This window comes from Pteronotus mesoamericanus, unplaced genomic scaffold (genome assembly GCF_021234165.1).
Source record: "Pteronotus mesoamericanus isolate MK-2021 breed Mesoamerican mustached bat unplaced genomic scaffold, CSHL_Meso_final contig_359, whole genome shotgun sequence".
NCBI classification, from domain to species: Eukaryota; Metazoa; Chordata; class Mammalia; order Chiroptera; family Mormoopidae; genus Pteronotus; species Pteronotus mesoamericanus.
This window is the reverse complement of record NW_026555142.1, coordinates 45573-59731: the sequence shown is the minus strand read 5'-3', so window position 1 is coordinate 59731 and position 14159 is coordinate 45573. Positions and strand designations below refer to the sequence as shown.

At 43.0% G+C, this 14159-nt stretch overlaps 1 pseudogene; it reads left to right on the top strand.

Moving 5' to 3' along the window:
• Positions 1-3717: 3717 nt before the first annotated feature.
• LOC129073210 (RNA-binding protein PNO1-like) lies at positions 3718-12074 on the top strand (annotated as a pseudogene).
• The last annotated feature ends 2085 nt before the right edge of the window (positions 12075-14159 follow it).

Genomic DNA, 14159 nt, shown 5'->3' with positions numbered 1-14159 from the left:
GCCAGCCTGCGAACCGAAGGGCCCCCAATTCCATTCCCAGTCAGGGCACATTGCCTGGGTTGCAGGCCAGGTCCCCCGTTTAGGGGCGCGTGAGAGGCAACCACACGTTGATGTCTCTGTCCCTCTCTTTCTCGCTCTCTTCTCCTGTCTAAAAATAATTAAATAAAATCTCTTTAAAAAAAGAAAAATTAAAAATGCATCCGCCTTTTGACCCAGTGATCCCACTTCTGGGAATCTATCCGAAGGAACTCTAAACACTAATTTGAAAGAATATAGACACCCCTATGTTTATTGCAGCCTTATTTACAATCACCAAGACATGGAAGCAGCCCAAGTATCCATCAGTAAATGAGTGGATAAAACAACTATGGGATATTTACAGAATGGAATAATCCTCGGCTAAAGAAGAAGAAAGTTTTACCCTTTGTAACAGAATGGATGGACCTGGAGAACATTATGCTAAGTGAAATAAGCCTTTCAGAGGAAGACAAATACCGTATGATTTCACTCCTATATGTGGAATCTAATGAACAAACTGAACTGACAAGGAAAATGGGGACAGACTCATAGATGGAGAGCAGGATGGCAGCTAGTGGCGGGGGAAGGTGGGGGGGGGGAGGGATGGAGACAAAAGGGGAAAGGGCTCATGGACAAGGACAACAGTGTGGTGGTTGCTGGGGGAAAGGGGGATAGGGGGACTAAATAGTAATGGAAAAGTACAATAAAGTTTAAATGAAAAAAAGTTATTTAATTCGCCTGATGGGTTGTTTTGATAGCTACTGCCAAATTCTCAGATTATTTCCCCATTTCAGGAAAAAAGAATTGATGGCACAATACTTCTCCAGAAAGTCTCAGCTTAATAAACAAATATGGACAGAAGAACTAAGGAGAAAAGTATGTGTATCTCTTAAAGGGCCTAAGCAAAAAGGAATAGGTGCAGAGACAAGAACCTGTTGAGGTTTATTTGAAATTCCCACTACTTGAACAATTTTATTACTCTGAGACAGGTGAGACAGGGACTGTTTTGTATCAGTTGGTGAGAGTGTAGCACCAGTGTCAATAAGGACAGAGGTAGATTCGTTACCAACTTGAAGAAAAGTTTTTCCAAGCTGATTAAGAAGGGGGATCGGGTAAAGTCCCTGTACTTCCTTGAAGCCTCGTCACTGGGGAATGGGAGGACCTTTGGAAGGCTGGTTAGACGGCTGAGAGCACCTGAAGTGCTTAAACTTGCAACAATCCCTTTTCCAACGTCCTGGCTCTTTGCAATAAAAGCAGAAGCTTGGAGTCTTTTGGTTTCCTACAGGGCCTTCATTTGCCAGGGCTGAAAATTAAAAATCTTGGCAATCTTCTAGGCAGCTCATGTAGAGTACAAACAAGCTGACGGGCCAAATTAGCCAAATCTAGGGTGGACGTGGTTTTCCCATTCGATCCTGGTCCTTTTAACTAAAACGGCAAGATCTCAGTTCAGCCCATTAACATGCAAAGAGTTAAAGGTCACCCAAGCGGAATCAGCGTCTGAAGGAAGACCAGAATTTTCTTTAAAAATTACCTGAAGTTGATTATAATAGTCATGAACAGATTTGTGAGACTCTTTTGAGCATGTCTGAATTTTGCTCCCATCAACAGACTTCGGGATAGCTACTGTAATTACTCAAAGCTAGTCTTCAAGCTTCTTCCCCAAAATTAGAGGTTTCTCTTTCTAAAGCCCATTTGGGATGTTCCCATCAAGCAACTGTCATCCAATGGTGAGCCTGGCCTTTACCAACTGGCATATGAATTAGCTGCTATAAATCAGAAGACCCAGGCAGAAAGATCTGAATAAAAGTACCGCATTTTCCAGCAAACTCGTGAGGATCCTCAGTTACCTTGGGAGATTCTTTAACAATGGCTCCTAAGTCAGCTTTAGTCCAGGGAACAAATTAAACTTGAGGTCTACTAGGATCCCCTGAGGGCTTAACTTTGAATGGAAAGGTACTGATATGTTCGGAGGAGGAAGGAGTGAGAGAGAATTCAGGGGAGAGAATACCAGAGGCAGATGTACAGATGCCATTCCCATTTATAAAACATTCTTGAGCCCTGGCTGGTGGCTCAGTTGGTTGGAGCATCTTCCTGTGCACCAAAAGGTTGTGGATTCGATCCCCAGCCAGGGCACACACCTAGGCTGCGGGTTTGGTCCCAGGTTGGGTCACGCATGGGAAGCAACCGATCGATGTTTCTCTCTCACATTGATGATCTCTCTATCTCTCTCCCTCTCTCTCTCTCTCTCTCTCCCCCCCTCTCTCTATAAAATCAGTAAGTATATTCTCAGATGGGGATAAAAAACATTCTTGAAATGAGAAAATTAAAAAAAAGGGAGAACAGATTAGTGGCTGCCAGGAGTGAGGGATCTGGGAATGGGTAGGAGAGGGGTGGATAGGAAAGACAGGATGTGGGTGAGTCTATAAAAGAGTAATAGGAGGGAGGGTTGTGGTGATGAACTGTTTTGTATCCAGACTGTATTAATGTCAACATCCTGATTCTATATTGTACTATAGCTTTGCAAGATGTTATCATAGGGGAAACGAGGTGAAGGGGTAAAGGAGACCTTTCTATTTCTTTCAACTGCATTGTTATTTAGCAATGTCAAAATTAAAAGTTTAATTTAAAAGAGAGACCGTATTAAGAGATTCCCCCCTCCTCCAGAAAAACCCAAACCACCATTTCTGAGGTCTTTCACTCCACCTTAAGAACCTTGACTTTAGAAATTCTCTCTTGTTAGCAGCTTTGTTCCATCCTGCTGGTGTCAGGGAGGCCATTCCAAAACCTTTTCTTTCCTCTCACCTGCCCAAATAACTGTTCCTCACCTGTCTCCTTTACAGCTTGGGGGACTCTTTCGGAGCTGAGTTATAGCAGCTAATGCAGCCTGAGGCCAGGTTCACCCCTCCTCCTGAGTAGCTGGAACTACAGGCACCCACCACCACGCCAGGCCAGCTAACGGCTTTAAGCACCAACTAGGTGCCAGCCTTTTAATCCTCAAAACAATCCCAGAAGCCACTTTACCAAGGGGGAAATTGAGGCCCAAGGAAGAAGAGTAACTTGCCAAAAGTCACACAGCTAGTGGGCAGCCAGCAGAGCCAGGATTTGAACCCCTTTGATCTAAGTCCAGAACTAACACTAACTATTGCAGTAGCCACACTGCCTCCCTGTGAAACAGGCACCCTTCGCTATTCACTCTGTGTTCTTGGCAGGAAATCTGGGAGATGGGAGTTCCAGACTACACTACAAAAGGTCACTTGGCCATGTAAAGTCTACTCAGGCCAATCAAGACAATCCAAATGGGGAAGTAAGACTCTGATGTCGCAGTCTTTGGAGCCAACCAACCACAGGCGAAACCTCTCTCTCTCACTCACCCATTCCCTCAGTCTCACAAGCTCTCTCTGCCTGTACTCTAAGGGCTGCAGCTTCTTGGCAGCTCTGCACACTGCTGTGGACTCCCTGGGACAGGGTGGTGGGGAACTGTTTCAACACCAGCAGGTCCAGGATCTGCTTCACGGCGTGCATCTCAGGCCAAAGCCACCCACCCATGGCAAAGCTCCAGGAGCCATCAAAGGGTTTCTCCAGGGACCGCTGACCTCCTGGAAGCCGAATCAGAAGCTCTTCTCCTCTGAGAGCTGTCATCGGGCTCCCGGGGGCACCTGGTGGGTCTGAAACCCAGCCACATCCACCTGTGATGGCGCTATGGTGCTCTGGCCCTTTGTGAGGATGGGTGGCGTCCACCAGCTGGGGGCCAGCAGCGCCAAGTCCAGACCAAGGATCCCAGCTCTGGCCCAGCACAAACGGCTCAGGTGCTTTGCCTCGGTGGGTCTCAGAGATGAGGTCCACTGCATGGCCATGTGCCTGCGCTGGGCACTGCACCCAGTGAGCTGTGGGCACCAAAATGGCAATTCCCTGAGTGTTGCAAGGGCGTGGAGTCCCTGTGGCTCAGGGAGTGGGGTTCTCGGCTTCCCTTCCAGAAGCAGGACAACTTCACTGGCTTTAGATGGTTCAGGACTTGTCCCCCTTGCTGTTACACTAGTGCCCTGTTTTCATGGCACCCCTTGCCTCTTTCTGCACGGCTCTTTATCCAGGGGCCCTGTGAGGGCACGTTCATTTGTGAGAGTTTGGGGAGAAGCCATCCAGCCCTAAAGGGAAGCGGAGTTTTCATCTGAAAAGCCAGTGGACGGAACTCCGGAGGGTCAATTCCTTGGGAGACTTGGGAGAAGAGGCCGTCGCGATGAGCCCGTGTGTTGTTTACTCCTTCAGAGCAGGCTAGGACCGTTAGCCCAAAGCCCACTGTTGCCAAACTCAAATTCTCATACATCATACTGATTTAAATACAGCCTCCTCCCATATTTTTTGAAGTCATTTAGAACCTACCTACTTTACATACTCCACAAAAATTTACCCAACGTCTACTAATCACAAATAAGTCAAATTCTGGGGCTACAAAAGACCCTAAACTGCTGCTGCCCCTTGGAGCTAGATGACCCAGAGGCTCCTCACTAAGCCGCTGAATGTTGTCGCCTAGGAACATAAGCCCCCTCTCTGACTTCCCCTTCTTCCCTGGGAATCATTTTGCCCTGTTCTGCATCTGGGTGGCAGCCCCATGCTTCTGTCTCTGGAAAGTCTCTTGCTGGGGGAGACTCCCCTTCTCATACAAGCACTGCCCAAAGACAGCTAGGGTGCTACTACTGCCTCTCATGGTCCTGTCTCTTCTTTGATGAAACCTCTCCCCTCCCCCCCAAAAAACCCTGAACTCACTGCAAGTCCTTATTAAAGATGGACAGGAGAAGCAGAGTGAGTCATAGCAGATATTACTGTGGAAGCAAGAAATCGGAGAGATGCAAGAAGTCATGAACCAAGGAATGCAGGTGGCCGCTGAAGCTAAAAAAGGCCAGGAAACAAACAGATTCTTACCTGAAGCCTCCAGCAGGAACACAGCTCTCCTAACAACTTGAGTTTAGACTTTTGACCTTCATAACACTAAGAGAAAAAAAAAATATTATATATATATTTTCTTTTTGTTTTAAGCCACTAAGTTTGTGGTCATTTGTTACAGCAGCAATAGGAAACTAATGAAACATGTACACACACGTATCTAGAAATATTTCTACATCTATACATCTGTGCCTATATTAAGATAAACATGACTTTATACTGGTGTCTCAACTCTAATCCATTACCACACGAATCACCCTAGCTGCCCCTTCTTGCTTAATTATAATGTCCCTCACCAACAGTGAGAAGAAACCTTGCTCCCACCATCCCACCATCCGTTAATTTATTTATTCAAACACCATGCATATGCATGTAAAGCAGTTTCCAGAAATGTTCCTCTATGCCCCTCTGAGAATTTACCAATGCAAGTACAGTGTTCTGTGTTTACCTTATCCCTCAACTTTTATTTTTAATTCATCCTCCAACTTTTACATTTGAAATACTTTAAACATAGAATTCGCTTCCTTTCTTCCTGGAAAGCTTAGTGTTGTGGATGCTGCCTCTCTCCCTGCTTTACTCCCTCCCACTGGATTTTTGTCCATTTTCCCCTGGCAGAGCTCCTAAGAGATACTTTGCAGGCTTTTGGACCTGCTTGCCTGCCACCCTTGCCCTCTTGCTTCATTCCTCCACCCAAGCTCCTAGCCTGCTCAAATGTGCCTGACTCCGTTCCGGTGGCTCTGTGGTTCCGATCACATGCACCTCAACCACCAGTCTCTCTCAGGAGCTTCTTCCCACTGTATAACTGTATGCAGTGTCACTGGAGGGAAAAAGCAAAGTGTTGAGAGACTTGGAAAGTAAGCAAAGAGTATCAGGATAGGAAACATGAACGGAGATCCAAGAGAGGTTGGGAATCCCAAGGCAGAATGGCACCTGGCCCCGCATTCTATCTGGAGCTGTGGGATGGAGACATACTAGCAGTGCCCCACACAAACAGGAGGAGGAAACATGAGGCCAGAAATGACAGCCTGGCATTTAGGAAAGGCCCTGAGATGGTGCCCTCGGGTTCTCGATGGCTTATTTATAACATGAATGAGTTCCAGCTGAGAGCCTCAAAAAGAGACTATATAGAGGTGATGAAGAAGAGACTTGGTTGACAAAACAGCAGAGTACTATTCCATTGGATATGCGTATGTACCACATCTTTTCTTTCAAATTTTATTTTTCAGTTACAGTTTACATTCAATATTATTTTCTACTATCTTCAGATGTGCAGCATAGTTGTTAGACCATCATATACTCTATTTTAAGTACCCACCTGGCACTGTACATACTTATTACAATATTATTGACTATATTCCCTATGCCGGACTTCACCTTCCCACGGCTGTTTTGTGACTACCAACTTGTACTTGTTAGTCCACTCACCTTTTTCACCCATCCCCCCGACCCCTCTCCCCTTTGGCAACCATCAGTCTGACCTCTGAACCTATGAGTCTGTTTCAATTTTGTTTGTTCATTTATTTTGTTCTATATAGTCCGCATACAAGCGAAATCATATGGTCTTTGCCTTTCTCTGTCTCACTTCTTTCACTTAGCATAATATCCTCTGGGTCCACCGATGGTGTCACAGATGGTAAGATTTCGTTTCTTTTTATGTCCGGGTAATACTCCATTGCATGTATGCACCATAACTTCTCTTTGGTCAATTTTGACAAGTATAATAAGAAATATTATGACTTCAGAATCTTAAGAGCAGATTTTAGAATCTACAAAATACATTATTTCTGCCTATCTCACATTGATTGACCGTTTCAAAACAGGATTTCCTCAATTCTAAGACGACCATCAACTTTAATGCACATCATTAACTTAATAATGGAAATCTAGAGCATGCATGCTTATCATCTTTATTTCATAAATGTTAAAATGTTTAAAAATGAGCATCTTAAAATACAAAAGGACTCATTATAGTCCTTACTTGGTTCTTGTTTTATTGGGAATGCAGGACACTGACATTTGTGTTTGAAAAACCTGATTGGTAAAGGTGTGATTTTTAAAATGAAGGCATGATAGAGTTTTCAAATGTTTCTTCAACAACCTCAAGATTCTCACATTGTTTGTTTGGGTTTTTTTGCCTTTGAATTACGAATATGGAGAAAATATGAATTGGTTTCTTAATGTTGAGCTCTTGTTACTTTGAAGAAGTGATGTGTAATTCTTCTAATGTACTACTGAATTTATTTCCTTATTTTTTATTCAGATTTTTCGGGGCGGGTATATTCGTAAGTAGAATTGGTCTACAGTTGTCTCTCTTTATGCTTATTTTGTCAGTTTTTGCAATCACTTTTCTTTCAGTTTTATATAAGGAATTGGAAACTTTCTTTAACTTGTTGTGCTCCTGCACAGTTTAAAATAAGAATAATTGTAGAGCACAGAGGATTTTTTAGGGCTGTGAATCAATTCTTTATGATATTATAATAGTGGATACCTGTCATTGTACTTTTGTCCAAACTCATGGGATTTACGACACCCAGAGTGAACAGAAATGTAAACTAGGGAATCTGAGTGATAATGATGTGTCAATGTAGGTTCTTCAGCTGTAACAAATGTACCACTTGGGCAGGGGGAGGGGTGTTGACAACAGGGGAGGCTGTGTGTGTGGGGCCAGGGCATACGGAAAATCCGTACCTTGTGCTTAATTTTGCTATGAACCTAAACCTGCTCTAAAAAACAAAGTGCTACCCTGGCTGGTGTGGCTCAGTGGACTGAGTGCCAGTCGGCCGGCAAACTGAAGAGTCGCCCGTTCAATCCCCAGTCGGGGCACATGCCTGGGTTGCGGGCCGGGTCCCCGGTGGAGGGGCGAGCGAGAGGCAACCACACATTGATGTTTCTCTCCTTCCCTTCTCCTCTCTCTAAAAATAAATAGATAAATAAAATCTTTTTAAAAAGTAATAAAGTGTATTTTTCAAACAACATAAGAATTGTATATTCCATGAAGATTATAAATGACTACAAATCCTTTTTGGCCTGTCTCTCCTTGGAAGGTGGAGTTGGATGGCTTTTCATTTTTTTTTCCCCAGGGCTATTGTTAATTTCTTGGTTTTCATTTCTTTGTTTGTTTGTTTTAACAACAAAACCTGCAAATATATCATATCCACCTGCCATATCCTCCTCCCCTGTCCTTGGAATAAAAGTGGCCTTTTCCTAAGGCCAACCCTTCACACCTGTTTCAGACGCCATTCCCTTTGTTGCTCAGAAAGTTGGGTTTGTTTTTTTTTTTTCCACACTGTTGATTGTCTCGTCTCTTCCTTTGTCTTCAGGTTCTCTTTCTTAAAGGGCTAATATTGATCAGTATTTAAAGTCTCCAAATCTGAGCCCAGAGTAAACAACTCATACCCTGCAAGATTGCTTTTTCTTCAGTCGCCCTCTTTCCCTTTGCAGGCAGGCATCTGGAAAGAGTTATCTGTCTCCACTGCCTTCTTTTCCAACTGCGTGTCATCTCTGCCGACATCTGATTTTCCACCTACCTACCCAACATGAACCCAAAGCTACCCTTGCCCAGGTAGACGGTAAGCACTCGTCAAGAAATGTGAAAGTTGAGCTCCAGGCTTTCCTTGTGTTTATTCCCTTGCAGCTCCCTACTCAGAGGAGCTGTCCTCAGTCTGCTGCTCTTCAGTCCTCATGGATGGCTTCTTCTCTGGTGTCTGAGTGTCTCAAGGTAGAGCTCTTGGATCCAGGCAGGATGTAGTTTTGACATCAGAGTTAGAGTTTAAGGAGTCTAAAAGAGACTGTGTGTTTGAGGTACAGAAGGAGATCTGAGATGCTGGAGCATGGTGAGACAGAGAGAGAGAAGCAGGTGATGAGAACACGAGGGGAGACATTTTGTATAGCCCTGTAGATTAGGGCAGGGAGTTTGGATTTTTCTGAAATGCAGAGAAACGCCCATTAGAAGATTTTAAACAAAAGAGAGAGAAATTTCGTGCATCTTAAAAAAAGATTGGCTGCTATGTGAAGAACGGATGCTGCTGAGAAAAGAGGGAAGGAACCAGGCGAGCTACAAGACTTTTGTCACATTGAAGCTATTAAACGAAAGTGGGTTGGGCTAGAGTGGTGGGACTGAGACAGTGAGACATGCTGGGATTGCAGGTGTGTTTGGAAGGTACTGATAAGATTTTCTGAAGGACTGGATGAGAGATGTGGTGGAAAATTGAGGAGTTAAGCGTTATGCCAGGGGGGTTTGGGTTGAGCCACTGGGTGAACAAAGTTGCGATTTTCTGAGATGGAGAACACTGGGGGAAAGAGATGTTTGTGGGAAATTCAGGACATGTTACATTTTAGAAATGTTAGGCTTGAGATACCTATGGGACATCCATGTCTGTAACTCTGTGTATTTATGAAAATGAGAGTTATTGGCATTTATACCAATCCCAGAGCCTTAGGACTGATGTGCCAGTGGATAAGAAGTTCAGGGACTGAGCCATGGAACACTCTAGTGTATAGCCAATGGGGAAAGCTCTCGCAAAGGAGGCTGAGGAGGAGCCTCTCCAGGAGAAGATGGTGATACAGAGGACAAGCAAGAAAGTATTTCAAGAAGCATGGAGCAATTAAAGTGGGTCAAGTGCTAAGAGGTTGGGCGGTGACAGCACATAAAATGGGCCAGTGTATCTGGCGACCTGGTGGTTACTGGTAATCCTAAAAGCCATTTCATGAGGATGGTGTGGTTAAAAGCCTGAGCAGAGAGAATGGGAGATAAGAAAATGAGTGCCAGTGATTCTTTCAACACTTTCTTGTCGGGCTAGCAAGGAAATGAGAATAGAAGAGAGACAGGTCAAGGGAGATTTATTTATCTAGTTATTTTTTAGAAGATTGGAGATCAAGGTGGATGCTTGTATATTGTCTCATTAGAGAGAGAGAGAGAAAAATTATTGATGTAGGAGGAAGAGAAACAATACCGTAGGAGCAATGTCCTCATGGAGGCAGGAGGGAATGGTAGCATGTGCGCAGAGGAGGAGTCTTGGCCTAGGCCGAAGCCTTGAATGTTCCTCTATTATTTTAGGAGTGGGGGCAGAGAAAGCCAGGACAGGTGCCAGGAGGTTGATACAGGAGCTCCTGTCCAGTGGCCTTTATCTTCTCAGAGAAGTAAGAGGCATGGACTGTTTGTCCGTGTTTCCTAACTTTCAATTAATGCATATACAAATCTGTGTGATTAAAACTTTAACTGGTATAGTAATAATTTGGAGATACAGTCTCATATTATGGGAAAGTATACGTATTACAGGAATAAAGTGTGGTTAATGGGTAGTATTGAGTGCACGTGCCCAGTGTATATTTACTGATCGTATAATTGATCAAGCATCAATACACGCCAGGCCCTGAGCTAGGGTTTGATCTTAAAGTGTAGAGAGCAAGACGTAGACTTCCATGCCAGTTGTTACAGCAGTGTGATGATCTTGATGTCAGGATGGGCCTTAGACTACAGCCAGCTGCTTCTTCCCTGTCAAATCAGGGTGTGACTGGCTTATACCAATGTTCATATCTCGAGGGACCAGAAGGATAGAATCTGATCCCGGTCGTCAAGTCTTCATGTTCCCCATAGGAAGCCAGAGGGAAGGGGCTACCACTTACTCATCTATGTAGCATCTCTGTAACCCCTCTGGCATAGTTTCTGGCACACAGCAGACCTCAATAAATGTGGCATACGTGAGATGCTGAGTACTTTGTCCTTAGTGATCAGACATGAGACATTACTGTAGCTTGTGTTCAGCATAACAACAAGATCTCTTGGTTGCCTTAAGGTTATTTGAAGATATGATTACCCATGAGAATGAAATTTTTAAAAATTACACATTAAGAATGATTTTAAAAAAATCATGTACTTTTTTTTTCTGGGTAAAATCTACCAGTGACATGGCCAGGACAATGGCTGAGGGCTGTAGAGATGATCCATGTTTTTCTTTGGGGTGCAATCTCAAAAAAGTCTACATTCCCTCATATACAGCTGTGAAGCAGAAAAAGCTATTCAAAAGCAGATTGTTCTTCTTAAGTTTGCTGCAAAAATTGAGGAGCAAAACTTGATCAGAAAGGATGTGAGGATATCTGTAAAGTTTAATTATCCCATAATTAATGGGAGATTGTTCATGCATTGTCTGCATTAATATTGATGGTTTTGTTATGGGATAGTGCCCCACGTCCCACTGAAGGTGCTATGTATTACTTTGCTATTATTGGAAAAGCCTGTATGCTACAGCTACACATCTTGCCCCAGTGGTTTGATTTAGGGTTTATGGACCTGTAGTATTCAGTTTCAGGCTGGAACAAAAAATCTGTTTTCAGAAAGGAACAGATGGATCTCTGGGGCCGAGGACAGTTTCACCCAGGTCACTCGCAAGCGTAGCCGGCGAGCGAAGAAACGTCAGGCTGAAGAGCTGTCTGCGGCTGGGGAGGGCTGGGGAGGGCGGGGGATGCGGGTCGCATGGACACGGAGGAGGCCCGGCCCGCCAAGAGGCCCGTCTTTCCTCCCCCTCTCCGGGTACGGGATCCTGGGTGGGAAAGAAGAAACAAGGAAAATTCCAGTCCCAGCTAACAGATACACACCATTAAAAGAACTGGTTGAAGATATTTACTCCTACTGTAGAACATTTGGGACTTCAGATACACTTTAACTTGAAATCGAGGAGTGTAGACATCAAGACCTGCAAAGAAACCAAGGATGTTAGCACTCTGACAAAAGCGGCTGATTTGGTGGAAGCCTTTATTCTCCGGTTTCAGGTGGAGGATGCACTTGCCCTCATTAGGTTGGATGACCTCTTCTTAGAGTCTTTTGAAATGACAGATGTGAAGCCCCTAAAGGGAGACCACCTGTCGAGGGCAATAGGAAGAATCACTGGCAAAGGAGGGAAAACCAAGTTCACCATAGAGAATGTGACACGGATGCGGAGAGCTTTAGCTGATGTGAAAGTTCACATCCTTGGATCTTTCCAAAACATCAAGATGGCAAGAACTGCCATTTGCAAACTCATCCTGGGAAATCCTCCATTAAAGGTTTGTGGCAATATTCGAGCTGTGGCTAGCAGAACAGCAGATGGATTTTGATTTCGAATCAGAGACTTTTGTCTTTGGACTCCAGAGAAGAAGACCTTACCCTTTACAAGTGGTCACAAGAAGCCATGAGAAGGATTTTTCAGTCACTCCAAGCCTCTGTCCCTTCTTCAGTTCTCAGCCAGAAGAATAAACAAAAAGGAAAAGGTTGACAGTATTCATTCAACGGCTTTGAATATAATGTAAGTATCAAACTTTAGTACCGTGATTATACTTAAACATTAGTTATAACTTATCTTTTTTTTCATTTTAAATTACATGCAGCAGATTTGCATAGTTTTTAAGTCTCTCATTTGGAGGGAAAATTCTTATTTTTCTATAAGAGTTTATAAGTTTTTAAACCTATAAATTTATGAACATTTCTTCTCTGAGTTGTAATTAAAGAATTATCTCAGAAAACCTCTCTGAATCATGACCCTTAACACTGGGTGGTGTGTCACTATTTTACAATCAGGTCATTCATAAGCAGCAGTTTGGCTCTACCGTGTGGACCAAAAAGGCTAATATTTGTACCTATTTTGCCACTTGTAAAACTGAAATTGAAGACCTGTATCACAAGGTTGACAGGAGGAAAGAATGTTATTTTTATATAAGTATATATGCTGGGTTTCTTTCTTCTAAGCAGTAAAGTATGATAACAGAATGTTCTTAATGCTAAGAAAATGTTCTTCAAATGTAATAGAGTGTTTTAACTAGTGCCTGCCTATTTAAATATTATCTGATTCAGTTTATTCATTTTTGAAATGTAAGCACTCACTTCATTAATTAAAAAAAGAAGAAGAAGAAGAAAGGAACAAAGGGTGTCAGGGCTTAGAGTCAAGCTTTGCAGTTTGAGTCACAGTTAGTTGTGTGACCTTGGGCAATATTTTAAACCTCTCCGAGCCTCAGTTCCCTCGTTTCTAAAGTATATTAAAAAAGAAAAAAAGGAACGGTTCTTACCTCATATGGCGATTGTGAGGATGAGATGAAATATGTCAAATACTTAGTAATACTTGTGATATAGTGTAAGCACTGAAAAAATAATAATAGACGTTGTTAACAGTATGGAGCCTAGAAAAGGAGGTCAAGAAACTCTCATTGTCTTGCCCATATGTCTATGGGTTACATAGAGTGAAAAAAAACACACAGATCAAAAGCCGCAAGTATTTCATTCCCCACTGTCAGGGTTTTTTCCCTTTGAATGTTAATATGCGGTCACTGTGTAGGGTCTTCCGAGAAAGAAGAAACTGTTGCTTCTTGACACCCATTTCATGAACCCAAGAACCCAAGAACCCAATCGTGGTTTCCTCAGAGTACATATAAAACAGAGTGTCTGGGTCTATCCAGCAAACACTTGGACATTGCTGATCCAACCATTCTACCACCCCTAGTAGACCCTCAGGTACCAGTAAACAACATCTCAGTCTTTGTTCTCTCCTTCTAAAAATGTGTTCATTTGTTCACTTCGGCAATGCTTATTGATCATCCTCCTTAAATGCAGTTTGTAAGATTTTACAGGATAGTTGTGTGTTTTGAATCTTGAATCCCACTGAGTAGCAACACCCCATTTCTCCCTCCCTTAGTAACCACCATTCTACTCTGATCCTAAAGGGTTTGACTGTTTTAGATTCCTCGTGTAAATGGAAAGATGTAGTATTTGTCCTTCTGTGACTGGCCTATTCCACTTAGCATTATGTCTTCAAGGTTCATCCATGTTGTTGCATATTGCGGAATTTCCTTGTCTTTTTTTTTTAATGCTGAATACTATTCCATTGAATGTATATACCACATTTTCTTTATCCATTCATCTGCTGACAGACATTTGGATAGTTTCCACAGCTTGCCTCATGAGAATAATGCTGCCGTGAACATTGAGGTGAACATTAATATCTCCTGGAGATGCTGATTTTGATTCTTGTGGATAACAAGCCAGAGGGGGCATTCCTGTATTGTAGGGTAATGACTAATCTTTGATTTTTTAAAGTTTCTCTTTCTTTCTATTTCCCAGTTTTATTGAGAAATAATTGACACACGTCACTCTCTAAGCTCAAGGTGTACAGCATGATGATTTGATTTATATATATTGTGAAATGATGACCACAATAAGTTCAGCTAACATCTGTCAT